Here is a 15,677-nt window from a genome sequence, read left to right on the forward strand (position 1 = left end):
TGACTGATGTTGCCTTAGCTCAGGGGTCGGCAACCCAAAACCCTGCTGGGGGGGGGCTCTAGAGCCGCGGGTTGCCGACCCCTGCCTTAGCTATTCTACTGTTGAGTTCTACATCTATAGAGCGCAAGCCAGAAATAGTGAATAGTGATAAGTGAAATCCTCAACAACTTCCAGCCTGTGACTATCAATGGTGACAATTGGAGTGTTAGCATCCTGAGCCATGATGTTGGTCTTCTCAAGGCTGCTTGTAAGACTGGATTCCTTACAAGCATGAGAAAAGCAGCTGACTAGATGTTGTTGGAGGCTGATTTCTGAATGCGATGCAAGGGCATCAGCAAAGAGCATTTCCCAGATGAGGACCTTTGTGAATTTGGTCTTGGCGTGGAGGCGGGCAGTGTTGACGAGCTTGCCGTCAGACTTGGTATGGAGGATGACACCGTCCGTGCAGTCCTCAAAAGGCATACTGGAGAAGCATGGAGAAGAAAATGCCAAAGCGTGTTGGGGCAAGCACACAACCCCACTTTACTCCGCTGTTTACCCTGAATGCTTCTGAGGTCGGGCCATTGTAGCTGACAGTGCTGTGCATGCCCTCGTGAAATGAGGAGATCACTGCAAGTAGATGTGGGGGGCAGCCATCTTACGCAAGAGCTTGAAGAGACCACTGCGACTGACTAGGTCAAAAGCCTTTGTGGGATCGCTGATCTTCTGCACGGGCTTGAGGAGACCACTGCGACTGACTAGGTCAGGGGTCGGCAACCCAAAATGTTCAAAGAGCCATATTGACCCCCAAAAAAATAAAAACATACCTGTCTGGAGCCGCAAAAATCTAAAAGCTTTTTATAAGGCAACATAGACTGTCAATACATGAGCTGTATGCCTATTATTAAAATAATTAAGTAGGCCACAAATTAAAGTTTAAGATCAGGGGATGTTTGGGAATATTTGTCAATTTTCGCACATGTCCTGAGTTGTTAGTCACCTAAATGTTGAACAGAGGCTGTGATGTACCGAAGTCAAATTCCTTGTTTGGCACGCTCAAACATGACCAATAAAAATTCTTGAATCTTGAAATACAAAGCAACAAAGCGACGCAAAACGTCGCCCCTGGATAGCCAGCATACTTTGTTGTGCAGCAGGAGATCGGCATATTCGCTGTCAACTTCACCTAGCAATTCACGGAACTGGCGGTGGTTTAATGCTTTTGTGATTATTTTGTTCACAATATGGATGACAAGGTTCATTACCTCCATACACTCCGGTAAGAATGTTTACACACACAGCGCCTCTTGGTGCAATATGCAATGGAATGCAAGCAAATTTCGATCCAATGCTTTCTGTCGTAAAGTCACAAACTTTTGTGACCCTCTCATATTCGGTGCCCCGTCTGTAGCGACTGAAATCAGGTGGACAGTGTGTATCTCTGTCATTTAAACACTGCAGCACAGCCTCGCAGATGTCCTCCCCCCGTGTTTGGCCTTTTAGTGGTATCAATTTCTTCTTGCGGCCCATTAGAGTTTCACGTACCTGCATAGCAGAGCTGTCTGTTCGATATTGGTCACGTCACACGACTCATCACAGGCAATTGAGAAAGCTGGAGCTGAATTGATGTCCTTGATTTGGTGATCGGTGATATTGTTTGCCATTCAAATTACCATTTTCTTCACTGTTTTTGCAGAGAGGCATGTCTTTTCTGAATGATCTCGGTTTTGTTTTTGAAGTCCGAAAACAGGCACTGATATTTTAACAAATGAATCCTTCATGTACTCGCCATTGATAAATGGTTTTCCGCGCTTTATTATGTCCCGGCCTGCAACAAAACTTGCCGCAGTAGTAGAGTTTGGAGATGCAATCCACTTCTTGAAACTGTTTTTTCGTTCCTCAAATTGCACCTTTCCTCTCAGTTCCAACTGGGTGATCGGCAGCAAATTTAGCATGCTTTAGCTGAAAATGTCGCTCCAAATTGCTCTTGTTACTACGGAAAGATGGCGGCGCACGCAGTGGCAGCGGCTCAGTGCTCTCCCGATCTACGCATTGTTTGTTTTTTGTTAGTGTTTGTACCCACTGTATGTCAATCATACACCACCTACAACCGGCAGGAGCTCCTCAGGATAGGTGTTTGCTGCGAGTTGAGTGTCGCAGCGGAGTTTCACCGCTCGAAAAACATACCGGAGGATATCATCAGGCTCCCCTTGGATCACCATCCCCGCTGTGAGGAAGCGAAGGCAGCGCAGAGAGAGAAAACAAAAACGAGGCTGCAGGGCCGGCGCACTAACCAGGCTACGGAAGCAGCCGTTCAAACCACCGCTCCCTAGCCTGTTTCTTACCAACGCCAGGTCTCTTGCTAACAAAATGGATGAACTAAGGCTACAGATGTCTGCGAACCAGACCGTGAAGGACTGCTGCATGGTACTGATCACCGAAACCTGGCTTCATCCACTCATACCGGACTCTGCTATCGAGCTAGCAGGATACACCACACAGCGTCATGACAGGACTGAGAACTCCGGCAAGAGCAAGGGGGGGGGGGCTCTGTATGTACGTCAATAACAACTGGTGTACTAATATGGTGACTGTAGACAGTCACTGCTGCCCGGACCTGGAGTACGTGACTATTAAATGCAGGCCCTTTTACCTCCCTCGTGAATTTACCGTAGTCATGACGACTGTTGTTTACATACCTCCGGAGGCTAATGCTAAGCTAGCTATCGGACTATTACATGGCAGTATTAGCAGCCAGCTGAGCAGATATCCTGACGCAGTCCACATCATGTGGATTTGAAAGCAGCACTCCCTAGTTTCCATCAGCATGTTAAATGTACCACTAGAGGAGTAAACACTCTGGACAAGGTCTACTCCAACATCAAGCTAGGCTACAGGGCAAAACAGCTACCTCACCTGGGCCAGTCTGACCATATGTCACTGCTATTAATCCCGGCATATACCACCATCAGGAAATCAGCTCCTATCATCACTAAAACTGTTAAAACCTGGCCTGATGACGCCTCTCAGCAGTTGCAGGACTGCTTCGACAGGACTAACTGGGACATCTTCGAACACCGGGACTTGAACGTGTTCACAGACAGTGTTCTGTGTTATATCAAGCACTGCACAGACACTGTCACAGTGGACAAACTTATACGGATATACCCCAACCAGAAGCCCTGGATGACCCGGGAGGTCCTTCGGCTGCTGGAGGAGAGGGACACCGCCCTGTCCCTCAGGTCTGAGGACGGCGCTCTCTACAGCACAGCCAGAGCCAACCTGAGGAGAGGCATCAGAGAGGCCCAGCTTGCCTACAAGAAGAGGATTGAGGATCACCTGGACAGCAACAACAGCAAGCAGGTGTGGCAGGGAGTCCAGCATCTCACCAACTACAGAACCACCATCGGAGCTGCTGAAGGGGATGCCTCACTGGCAGAGGTCCTCAATACCTTCTTCGCCCGGTTCGAGTCCGAGCCACCTGAAGGGGCCACATAACATCCCACAGACCTCAGCAGCTTCACCCTCACAGTGAAGGAGCACGAGGTGAGGCGCACGCTGCGGGCCATCAACCCGAGGAAGGCTGCGGGTCCTGACGGCGTCACTGGGCGTGTCCTGAAGGACTGCGCAGATCAGCTGGCTGGAGTCTTCACAAAGATTTTCAACCAGTCCCTTACCGAGTCCACCGTCCCATCCTGTTTAAAATCCTCCACTATAGTCCCCCTGCCCAAGAAACGCCACATCACCAGCCTCAATGACTACCGGCCAGTCGCACTCACCTGGTCATGAAGTGCTTTGAAAAGCTGGTACGGGGTCACATCACAGCACTCCTGTTCAGAGGTTTTGACCCCCACCAGTTTGCCTACAGGGCAAATAGATCCACAGAGGACGCAGTAGCTACAGCCCTCCACGCTGCACTGTCCCACCTGGAGCAGCCGGGGAGCTATGTGCGGATGCTCTTCGTGGACTTTAGCTCTGCTTTTAACACCATCCTCCCCCACAGACTGGTGGACATACTGGAGGGCCTGGGACTTCCACATAATACTTGCAGGTGGATTAAGAGCTTCCTGACGGGTCGCAGCCAGAGGGTGAAAGTGGGCCGTCATACATCCACACCTCTCAGTCTTGGTACCGGCTCCCCACAGGGCTGCGTACTGAGCCCACTGCTTTACACGCTCTACACACATGCATGCACCCCCGCCCACCGCAGCAACACCATCGTGAAATTTGCGGATGACACAACCGTGGTGGGGCTCATTTCAAAGGGGGATGAGTCTGCCTACAGGGACGAAGTGGTCCAGCTATCGGAGTGGTGCGGAGAGAACAATCTGCTCCTAAACACGGCTAAAACCCAAGAACTGGTCATTGATTTTAGGAGGAAAAATAAAACGGACATTCCACCACTCATCATCGACGGGGTCTGTGTGAAGAGGGTGTCCTCCTTCCGCTACCTGGGAGTCCACATCGAGGAGGACTTCACCTGGGGCGTGAACACCTCTGAGCTGCTTAAAAAGGCCCAACAGAGACTCTACTTTTTAAGGGTGCTGAGGAGGCACAGCATTACACGGAGACTGCTCGTGTCCTTCTATCGCTGCTCCATAGAAAGCACTTTATCCATCCATCCATCCATCTTCTTCCGCTTATCCGGGGTCGGGTCGCGGGGGCAGCAGCTTCAGGAGGGATTCCCAGACTTCCCTCTCCCCAGCCACTTCATCTAGCTCATCCCGGGGGATCCCAAGGCGTTCCCAGGCCAGCCGAGAGACATAGTCTCTCCAGCGCGTCCTGGGTCGTCCCCGGGGTCTCCTACCGGTGGGACATGCCCGGAACACCTCCCCAGGGAGGCGTCCAGGAGGCATCCTGATGAGATGCCCGAGCCACCTCATCTGGCTCCTCTCAACGTGGAGGAGTAGCGACTTGCTCCGAGTCTCTCCCGGATGACCGAACTTCTCACCCTATCTCTAAGGGAGAGCCCGGACATCCTGCGGAGAAAACTCATTTCGCCGCTTGTATCCGGGATCTCGTTCTTTCGGTCACGACCCATAGCTCGTGCCATAGGTGAGGGTAGGAGCGTAAATCGACCGGTAAATTGAGAGCTTTGCCTTTTGGCTCAGCTCTCTCTTTACCACGACGGACCGGCACAGAGTCCGCATTACTGCCGACGCTGCACTGATCCGCCTGTCGATCTCGCGCTCCATCCTCCCCTCACTCGTGAACAAGACCCCAAGATACTTAAACTCCTCCACTTGGGGCAGGATCTCATCCCCGATCCGGAGAGGGCATTCCACCCCTTTTCCGATCGAGGACCATGGACTCGGATTTGGAGGTGCTGACCCTCATCCCGACCGCTTCACACTCGGCTGCGAACCGCTCCAGTGAGAGCTGGAGATCACGGCCTGAAGAAGCCAACAGCACAACGTCGTCTGCAAAAAGCAGAGACGCGATGCTGAGGTCCCCAAACCGGACACCCTCAACGCCTCGGCTGCACCTAGAAATTCTGTCCATAAAAATTATGAACAGAATCGGTGACAAAGGGCAGCCTTGGCGGAGTCCAACCCTCACTGGGAACGAATCCGACTTACTGCCGGAAATGCGGACCACCTCTGGCATCGGTGATACAGGGACCGAACCGCCCTTATCAGTTGGCTCGGTACCCCGTACTCCCGAAGCACCCCCCACAGAACCTCCCGAGGGACACTGTCGAACGCCTTCTCCAAGTCCACAAAACACATGTGGACTGGTTGGGCGAACTCCCATGCACCCTCGAGGATCCTGTTGAGGGTGAAGAGCTGGTCCACTGTTCCACGGCCAGGACGAAAGCCACACTGTTCCTCCTGAATCCGAGGTTCGACCTCCCGACGGACCCTCCTCTCCAGCACCCCTGAATAGACCTTACCAGGGAGGCTGAGGAGTGTAATTCCCCTGTAATTGGAACACACCCTCCGGTCCCCCTTCTTAAAGAGGGGAACCACCACCCCAGTCTGCCAATCCAGAGGCACTGTCCCCGATGTCCACGCGATGCTGTAGAGACGTGTCAGCCATGACAGCCCACAACATCCAGAGCCCTTAAGAAATCCGGGCGGATCTCATCCACCCCCGGGGCCTTGCCACCGAGGAGTTTTTTAACTACCTCAGTGACTTCAACCCCAGAGATTGGAGAGTCCGCCTCAGAGTCCCCAGGCCCCTGCTTCCACAATGGAAGGCGTGTCGTGGAATTGAGGAGGTCTTCGAAGTATTCTCCCCACCGACACACGACGTCCCGAGTCGAGGTCAGCAGCACGCCATCTCCACTGTAAACAGTGTTGACGTTGCACTGCTTCCCCCTCCTGAGACGCCGGATGGTGGACCAGAATTTCCTCGAAGCCGTCCGGAAGTCATTCTCCATGGCCTCGCCGAAAGCACTTTAACGTACTGTATATGTGTTTGGTACTCCAGCTGCACTGCTGCTCAGAGGAAAAAGCTCCAAGGGGTCATCAACACAGCACAGAAGATCATTGGCTGCCCTCTCCCCACACTGGAAGACCTACACAGAACCCGCTGTCTCAAAAAAACACAGAACATTCTGAAGGACACTTCCCGCCCTGGCCACTCCCTTTTCGAACTGTTGCCATCAGGCAGACGCTACAGATTAATTAGGTCGAGGACTAGCAGATTCGCCAACAGTTTTTACCCTACAGCGGTAGTCACATTGAATGCAGCTAAACGTAAATGATTATGTCCTGGTATGTTCTTCTGTGGGTTTTTAGCTTGTTTTTTTTATCTTTTTATTCTATTTATTCTATTTTTTTTTTATCGCATGCGCGGATCGGTTGGCACTTTTTAAATTTCTTTTTTTTTTTTTTTTTCCAATACACTTTTTATTCACAATTTTTCCATGTACAACAGTCATGAACAATTTCACAAAATATGTCTTACATGGTATTCCTTTACAAAAATGTACAAGTAATGAAATAATGAAGTAGCAAAATCCAGAATGTAAAAATATGTATCTCAAACAGTTTGCCTATTATATGTTTAAATCAACTTAAAAGAACAAAACAAAACAGCTTCTCTTTATATGTAATATTGCAACTGGCAAAATGAGTGTTTCCTGCAGGGGCTCAAAAGTCATCAAGGTTATCAGAAAAGTCCAAGTCTTTTATGAAATCAATAAAGGGCCTCCAAATCCCTTCAAACATATGTTGTTTGGCTTTACGTATATATGTTATTCTTTCCAATGGAAGACAAGAGAGCATTTGTTTTAGCCACTGGGAGGTGTCTGGTCCAGTAACATTTTTCCAGGTCAGAGCAATACATCTTTTGGCCATTAACGAGCTTATATCAATAAAAATTGAGTCTGTTTTACTGAAGTTGTGTTTCTCTGGATATAGAGCCAGTATAAACAGCGAGGGCTCCAAAGTAAGCTCCTTTGATATTATTTTCTCTATTTGCTCCTTCACGTCTAACCAAAAATGTTGTATCTGACTGCATTCCCACATACAATGTATTAACGTTCCTTTTAAGCCACACTTTACACATATATCTGGAATGTTCTTATTGTATTTATTCAATTTAACAGGTGTCGTGTACACTCGCTGTAACCATTTAAATTGTAGTACTCTCAGACGGCTATTAATAGACATTTCTTGTGATTTTTTACAAACTTTTCCCCATTCTTGCTCACTGATCTTAGTATTTAGATCATTGTTCCAGGATAATAATTTACTTTTTGAATTTTCATTTGAATTTGTTTGTAGTAGGATGTAAAATTCTGAGATTATGCCTTTTCTTAATTTATTCTTTAACAGCAAGCTTTCCAGCCGTGTTAATGGGATCCTTCGTAGGTCACTTTGATACCCTTGTACAAAACTTCTCAGTTGCAGGTATTTAAAGTAGTGTTTTTTGTCAAGATTGAACTCAACCTCGAGTTCTCCAAAGGTCATAAAGTCATCAGATTGTGGAAGGTAGAGATTCCCAACTGTCCCCAGCCCCTTAGTCGCCCATGTTTTGAAAGTGGCATCTGCTCTTCCAGGAGTAAACAACTGGTTACCCCATATCGGACTTAGTTGCGACAATGTTTGTGTATCTCTAAGATACTTTCTGACATCATACCATACTTGCACCATTTGTTTCAAAAGAGGATTTGTTATTTGTTTTAATAATTGTTTTCTTGTGTCAGAATAAAAAAACGTGTGCAGGGGTAGTTTCAAATTTTGACCTTCCATCTCCACCCAATGCGGGTTATTGTTATCGTTATTGAAATAGAAAGTCATGGAGCGCAGTTGTGCAGCCCAGTAGTACCACAAGAAATTGGGACATCTTAACCCTCCCCCATCGAATGGCATGTATAAAAGAGAGAGACGAATCCTTGATCTTCCATTGTTCCATATCAAACTTAAGATAACTTTTCTTATCCAGGTAAACAAGTCAGTGGGAGGGGGTAAAGCAATATTTTGAAATAAGTATAACAATTTTGGCAATATAATCATTTTTAAAGTACTTATTCTTCCCATAATAGATAGAGGCAATAACTTCCATCGGTCCACAGATGTTCCGATTTCTTCTTTAAGCCTGTCATAATTAGCCTTAACCATTTCTTCTGTGTTCGGTAATATTAGAATTCCCAGATATTCGAATTGGTCTATCATTTTGAATCTGTAAGCTGTAATGTGGGCATCGGGATGCTTTCTTTCTATTGTGTTTAATAACAACATTGAAGACTTTGCTTCATTTACTTTATATCCTGAGATATTCCCAAATAATTTTATTACTTCCAAAACTGCCGGGATTGAGGACGTAAGTTTTGATAGAAATAATATGACGTCATCGGCAAACAGTGCGATCTTATGTTCATGCTGACCTATTTTTATTCCTGATATTTGCGGCTGAGAGCGTATTGCTATTGCAAAAGGCTCTATCGCTAAGGAGAAAAGCAGGGGAGACAGAGGGCAGCCCTGACGACAGCCTCTTTTTATTTGAATTGGTTTTGAAAAATGTCTGTTAGTTAAAATTTCTGCTGTTGGATTTCTGTAAAGTATTTTTATCCACTTTGTAAAATTGCTTCCAAGGCCAAATCTATCTAAAATATTAAAAAGATATGGCCATTCTACCCTATCGAAGGCCTTTTCTGCGTCAAGAGAAAGGAGTGCACAGTCTCTTTCCTCTTTTTTGTAATGTAGAACATTTGTAACCCTCCTCACATTGTGAAAGCCTTGTCTTCCACTTATGAACCCATTTTGATCGTTACTTATTACCGTAGGGAGGATAGTCTGAAGCCGCCTTGCCAATATTTTACAAATTATTTTGAGGTCAGAGTTTAAAAGACTGATAGGTCTCAGGTTTTCACATTTCGTCTGAGGTTTACCGGGTTTTGGCAGTAGAACTATTGACGCTTCATTCAAGGACAGCGGGAGGCAATTTCTTTCAAATGCTTCTGTTATCATATCTAACAAAGGCGCCAGCAGCTTATCTTTAAATTTTCTGTAGATATCAATAGGAATGCCATCAGGGCCCGCCCCTTTACCTAACTTCATTGCGTCAATGGCACTTGCAATATCTTCTTTTGTTATTTCTAATTCTAGTTCTTTTTTTTGTTCATCTGAGACAGTCGGAACATTTAAACCAGTGGTTCCCAAAGTGGGCGGTACCGCCCCCCTGGGGGCGGTGGAAAGATCTGGGGGGGCGGTGCGGAAGAAAGGGGCGGTAGGGGGGCGGTAGGGGGGCGGCAGTCGATTTGTACACAACACGCCGCTCTGGCCCAGTCAGATCCGACAGCATAGACTACAAAAGCAAAAGCTCAGGTTTGTAATTTCAAGCTTGTAATGTTCAGAATTTTATCTTATAATAAAAACCGCATTCTGGCGGTCAACATCATCTTGAGTTCAAGTCAACATGAAATTGGGGACTCGCCAGAACGCGCCGTGTTGTGTTGAGCTGGTTAGGGCAGTGGTCCCCAACCACCGGGCCGCGGACCGGTACCGGTCCATGGGTCACTTGGTACCGGGCCGCCAAGCCGCACAGAATTTTTTTTTTATCGACGATCAATTAATTCAGGTCAAGACACTCGTCCCGGTCACGTGACATGTTTCCCCAGTCGAGCCCGCAAAGCTAATATGTGGCGACAGGCTAACTAACCAGGCAGTGAAGCATTCAAAACTGCTTCAACACATGGAGACCAAGCATCCTGCAATAAAAGACAAACCTTAAATCACTTCGGGTGTCATTGTCTCCGATTACGTCTAGATGGGACCGGCTCGTTTCTGAGAAACAAACTCAGTGCTCCCACTAATTCAACGTAATGGTAATGATATTGGGCTTCAGTGCAGTCACCTTGCTTTTTTCCAAGCAAAGAAACCGACTGAAAATTACTGACCGCGGGGATCTACGACTTCTTCTTAGTGAGTTCCAGCCTGATGTTGAGAAGCTTATGTCCCTGCACCAAGCACATCCATCCCATTAATATTACGTGTGAGACAATGAAGGTTACTGGTGGAATGTTTATTTACGATTCTATGTTGCTGAAACAGTTAAAACTGCTAAAAAATAAATTGGTTTACTAAATACTAAATTGGGTTTTATTTGTGAAATACACATTTGTGTTTAACCTTTCTCTTTTCAAATTGCAGCAAACCAAATATCAAGAAAGAGGTGTTTGTTTCCATGTGTGCCTTGGGGGGGGGGGGGGGGGGGGGCGCTAGGAATTCACTGGGGAGCCAAAGGGGGCGCCAGCCTGCAAAAGTTTGGGAACCACTGATTTAAACCATCCAAGACTTCATCCATGGTCTGAATATTACAGTTTGTTTCTGTGTTGTACAAATTTTGATAGTATTCTTTAAATGCATCATTAATCTCTTTTGGGTTAACTATTGTTCGACCTCTATTTTCTAAAGTAGTAATTGTTGTTTTCGATTCAAGTTGCTTTATTTGCCACGCTAATAGCCTCCCAGCCTTGTCCCCTTGTTCGTAGAATGACTGCCTTAGCCGTAAGAGACTGGATGCAGCTTTAAGGCTGGATTGTTTTTCATATTCTGCTCTCAGGAGTAGAAGTTCTTTTGCCGCCACAGGATCGTTGTTCTGAAATACTTTCTCCTGGGCTTTGTTGATATTATTTTCCAGGAGTTTTAGTTCTTGTTTAGCTTTTTTAGCTTTTTGGCCAGTATAACTAATTATGTGTCCTCTGAGGAATGCTTTAAAAGCGTCCCATCTGACTCCTGCGGATGTTTGATCCCTATTAAATAAAAAATACTCATCAATTTGATTTCCTATAAAACGTATAAATTCTTCATCTTGCAACCACTTGTGCTGAAACCTCCATCTCGGAGGATCACAGGTGATATCATCATCTCGATAAACTAGTTTACAAGGTGCATGATCTGATATAGCAATATTATCATACGAACAATTTGTAATTTTTGATATCAAATTTGCTGATATTAAATAATAATCTATACGTGAAAATGTTCGGAATGTTGCAGAATAACATGAATATGATCTACTTTGTGGATTCAGTGTTCTCCAAATATCTGTTAATTTCAGGTCCTTCATGAATTGTTTTATAGTTGATCTACAGTTATTATGAGACTGGTCTACTCCCGTTGAGCGGTCCCACCCTGGTTCTAACGTACAATTGTAGTCTCCTGCTATTATATGATGACCCGACAGAGATGGAAGCATAAGAAACAAGTCTTCATAGAAAGAAGAGTCGTCAATATTAGGACCATACACATTTACCAAATTTATGCTTTCTGTTAATAGCGAACCTTGAATTATTAAGTACCGGCCCCTCTTATCTTTAATAACATTGTTTACCTGGAATGGAACAGTTTCATGAATGAGTATCATTACTCCTCTAGCGCGAGAGGTAAATGCAGATGTATATATATTACCCCGCCACCTTCTTCTGATCCTTTTTTCATCGCCCTCCATCAGATGAGTTTCTTGTAAAAACACCACTTTAGCATCCATATTTTTAAGTTTGCTCATGACCTGCTTAACCTTCTTATAACGCTGGAGCCCCCTGCAGTTCCAAGTTACAAAATTAAGATTTACACCTTGTGCCATGTTAACACTTTAAAGTTAGTCATAAAACAAAAGTATCAGTGCAACCTTCTTGTGAACAGTTGTTGCCAAATTACCAGTAGACATAAATAAGATTTTGAGAGAAGCATAACACTGAACACAACAAACCCGTGTATAACACCCCAAAACAAAATTACACCCCAACCCCCCCGCCCGTGGGCTCCCCTCCCCCCATGATGCAGCCTCCGTCATCGCCTGCGATTGATCCACACTTCGTGAGGAGCAGTCTAACCTTCCTCTTGTCTCAAAAACATATGCAAGCCGCTGCTATATGCGCTTCTGTTCGTATTAGTATATCCTAGCTGCTGTCCTTTGGTTGTAGTAAATGTAGAGTAGTGATAAAGTAGTCATTTAACATAAAACAAATAACCAATCATAACACATCACTCATAAACATAACAAATACTGATATAAATTACAACCCTACGCTTCTTCACCATTCTGGGTCTTACGTATGAATTTCCAAGCCTCCGCCGGCGTCTTGAAAGCAAAAGTCTTTCCATCTTGGGTCACCAGTAGCTTTGCCGGGTGTATTATTCCATGTCTTAGTCCCAATTTGCGCAACTCTTCTCGGACAGGATCAAACAGTTTGCGTTGCTGGTGTACCTCAGCGGCAAGATCAGGGTAGAAGCGTATTTGTTGCCCCTCGTAGTGAATGTTCCCTTTTGCTCTCGCCGCAGTAACTGTAGCCATCTTATCCCGACAGTTAAGGAATTTCATGATCAGAACACGGGGCAGTTCGTTGTTATCTCGTCTCGGGCCAATCCTGTGGGCTCTCTCGATGATAAAGGGAGTAGCATAAATTCCACGACCAAATGTCTCCGGTAGCCATTTTTCCAAAAACTTACAGGGGTCTCGCCCTTCAGATCCTTCTGGCAGAAATGCGAGTCTTAAGTTGTTGCGCCTGGATCGCGATTCCAAGTCCAGCATTTTTTCTTCGAGCACTTTCTGTTTCGCTTCCATAGTACATGTCTTAGCCCGCAGGATCTCCACTTCGTCTTCCGCGTTAGAAATGCGGGTTTCGGCTTCGTTCACTCTTTTGACACAATCCTTTATCTCCTCACGGATATTGTCCAAGTCTGTTTTGATAGTAGTGACGATATCAAGGATTTTATCCACCTTACTGTCCTGAGTTTTCCCCTCCGCACCTGTAGCCCCAGCTAGCTGCGCAGTGTTGCTGCCGTCGCTAGCCTTAGCTTTCACCTGGTCACGGAGAGTGTAGTCCATTAGCTTGGTTTGTTTCGCCTTTTCGTTGGCATCCTGCGGAGTTTTCATTGCTTTTGGAGGCATATTCAAGAGTTAGGAGTGGTAATGAATCACACTATGCAGCTAAGGAAAAAAATTTTGTATCAGAAATTAGCACAAATAGCGGAGCGGCGAAAAAACACGTCTTTTCACATGGCCGCCATAACCGGAACTCCTAAATTTCATTTTACATGTGACAATGACAATAAAGATCTATTCTATTCTATTCTATTATATTTGACAACTTCTCATTGCAAATCAAACATTCTGGCAATCCTTCAGCATTGGCAATGAAAGCAAATAGTTGAGTCCATTCTTTCTTAAAGCCTCTGTTCTCATTAGCAATCTTTCTCTTTTTGCCTTTTGAATCCATGGCCCGTCACTCACACACCTATTTGTTTACAACTCGCCTGTACTGTGTCGCTTGCTATGACGCAATTTTGTGCCATTCTGAAATTCTGTATTTTTAATATATTTACAACTACATACATTTTCTATAGCATAAGAATGTTTGTGTCATGATTACCATCTAAAAACCATATTTAAAAAAAAAAAAAAAAAAAACGAAAAAAAACCCAACATCTTTTTCCATTTTCACGTATTTTTGCAAGAGCTCCAGGGAGCCGCTAGGGGTGTGCTAAAGACCCCTGGAGTAGGTCAAAAGCCTTCGTGAGATCGATGAAGGCAATAAACAGTGGCATCTGTTGTTCTTGGCACTTCTCCTGAAGCTGGCGGAGTGAGAAAATCATATCCACTGTTGAGCGACCGGCTCTGAAGCCACACTGGGACTGAGGAAAGACACGAGAGGCGAGAATTTGCAGACGTGCAAGAGTAACACGAGCGAATGCCTTCCCAATGATGCTAAGGAGGGAGATGCCATGATAGTTGTTGTAGTCGCTACAGTGTCCCTTATTCTTGTACAGGTTGATGATATTAGTTGGATTGTGTTTGTTATGTCTTCATTTGTGATAGCCATATTATTATTTTGTTCTGACTTGTCTGACCAAAAGAATAATATGGTTGATGATATGTTTTCATCACGCATGTCCTGGGTAATGTGCCCCTGTTCCCAGCAGTGACACAAAAGACCAACATGTACTGTGGAATACTGAAGCAGAGCACGATCCCCTCCCTCTGTAAACTGGGCCACGTATTCCAACACGATAACGACCCCAAACACACCTCCAAGACGACCACTGCCTTCCTAAAGAAGCTGAGGGTGAAGGTGATGGACTGGCCAAGCATGTCCCCAGACCTAAACCCTATTGAACATCTGTGGGGCTCCTCAAACGGAAGGTGGAGGAGCGCAAGGTCTCCCGCATCCACCAGCTCCGTGATGTCATCATGGAAGAGTGGAAGAGGATTCCAGCGGCGACCTGTGAAGCTCTGGTGAACTCCATGCGTAAAAGCGTTACGGCGGTGCTGGAAAATAATGGTGGCGACACAAAATATTTTAAATATATTTGGGTAAAATTTTGACATTTTCAGTTGGGGTGTCCCCTCTTTTGTTGCCAGCATTTTACACATTCATTGTTGTATTTTGAGTTACTTTGAAGTAACCATACATTTACTTTGCTATCCAAGCTCTACTGTGACTACTTAACATTGTCTCCAAGTGTCATTTCTTCAGTGTTGTCCAATGACAAGATATAATTAAAATATTGCGGAAATGAGAGGGGTGTACTCACTTTTGTGAGATACTGTATATATATATATATATATATATATATATATATATATATATATATATATATATATATACATATACCGTTTTTTTCCGTGTATAATGCGCAAAATTTAACTAATTTATTGTCCTAAAATCTGGGGTGCGCATTATACATGGGTAAAAATGTTTTTTAAATTTTCTTTTTTAAAATTTTTATTTATTTTTTATTTTTTTTAAGAAAATCATGGTACAACAAAACCAACAACAGGACTGACCGACAATAGTGTGTTTGTACTGTGCTCTGGTCATTTCGTCAAAGAAGGGATAATAGTCCTCTTCTCTTCTTGACTGACAATGAATGTGATAGTTTAATACAATCAGCAAATAACAAAATGCGTATTACAGGTAATATTTTATTTCACAACACTTTGCCTTGTTCCTTTCGTCTCTGCTTGTTCACTTCAAACACGCTCCATACGAACGCAATGCTCTCGTATCAGACGCTTGCTCGATCACCTGCTCGTTTGCTGTCACAATGTACCCTACACAAATCCGAAACATTTGTTGCGGCTCCGAGTCACGACGAGGGGCAAGTTTTGGTTTCCAAGGGTGTTTTTATTCCTCTTCAACGTCTCTCCCATACAGAGCCGCCTTTTTCACATGTCCGCACGTCACTTTCCTCTCTTTTCATCTGATCGCGGTGGTGCCTTTATGGGCAGTCGGAGAAATCAAT

At 45.2% G+C, this 15,677-nt stretch overlaps 1 protein-coding gene and 1 long non-coding RNA gene across 6 annotated transcripts in view; one reads left to right on the top strand and one right to left on the bottom strand.

Moving 5' to 3' along the window:
- The window catches only part of itpr3 (inositol 1,4,5-trisphosphate receptor, type 3), a 312,780-nt gene that overhangs the window by 191,090 nt on the left and 106,013 nt on the right, over positions 1-15,677 (top strand). The gene's annotated exons all lie outside the window — the stretch shown is intronic.
- LOC119119548 lies at positions 1,796-13,566 on the bottom strand. Its single transcript, XR_005097342.1, has 3 exons — positions 13,521-13,566; positions 12,979-12,981; positions 1,796-1,972 (listed from the first exon to the last, which is right to left on the bottom strand). It is a non-coding gene; the product is annotated as an uncharacterized LOC119119548 (long non-coding RNA).

Source organism: Syngnathus acus, chromosome 2 (assembly GCF_901709675.1).
Source record: "Syngnathus acus chromosome 2, fSynAcu1.2, whole genome shotgun sequence".
NCBI classification, from domain to species: Eukaryota; Metazoa; Chordata; class Actinopteri; order Syngnathiformes; family Syngnathidae; genus Syngnathus; species Syngnathus acus.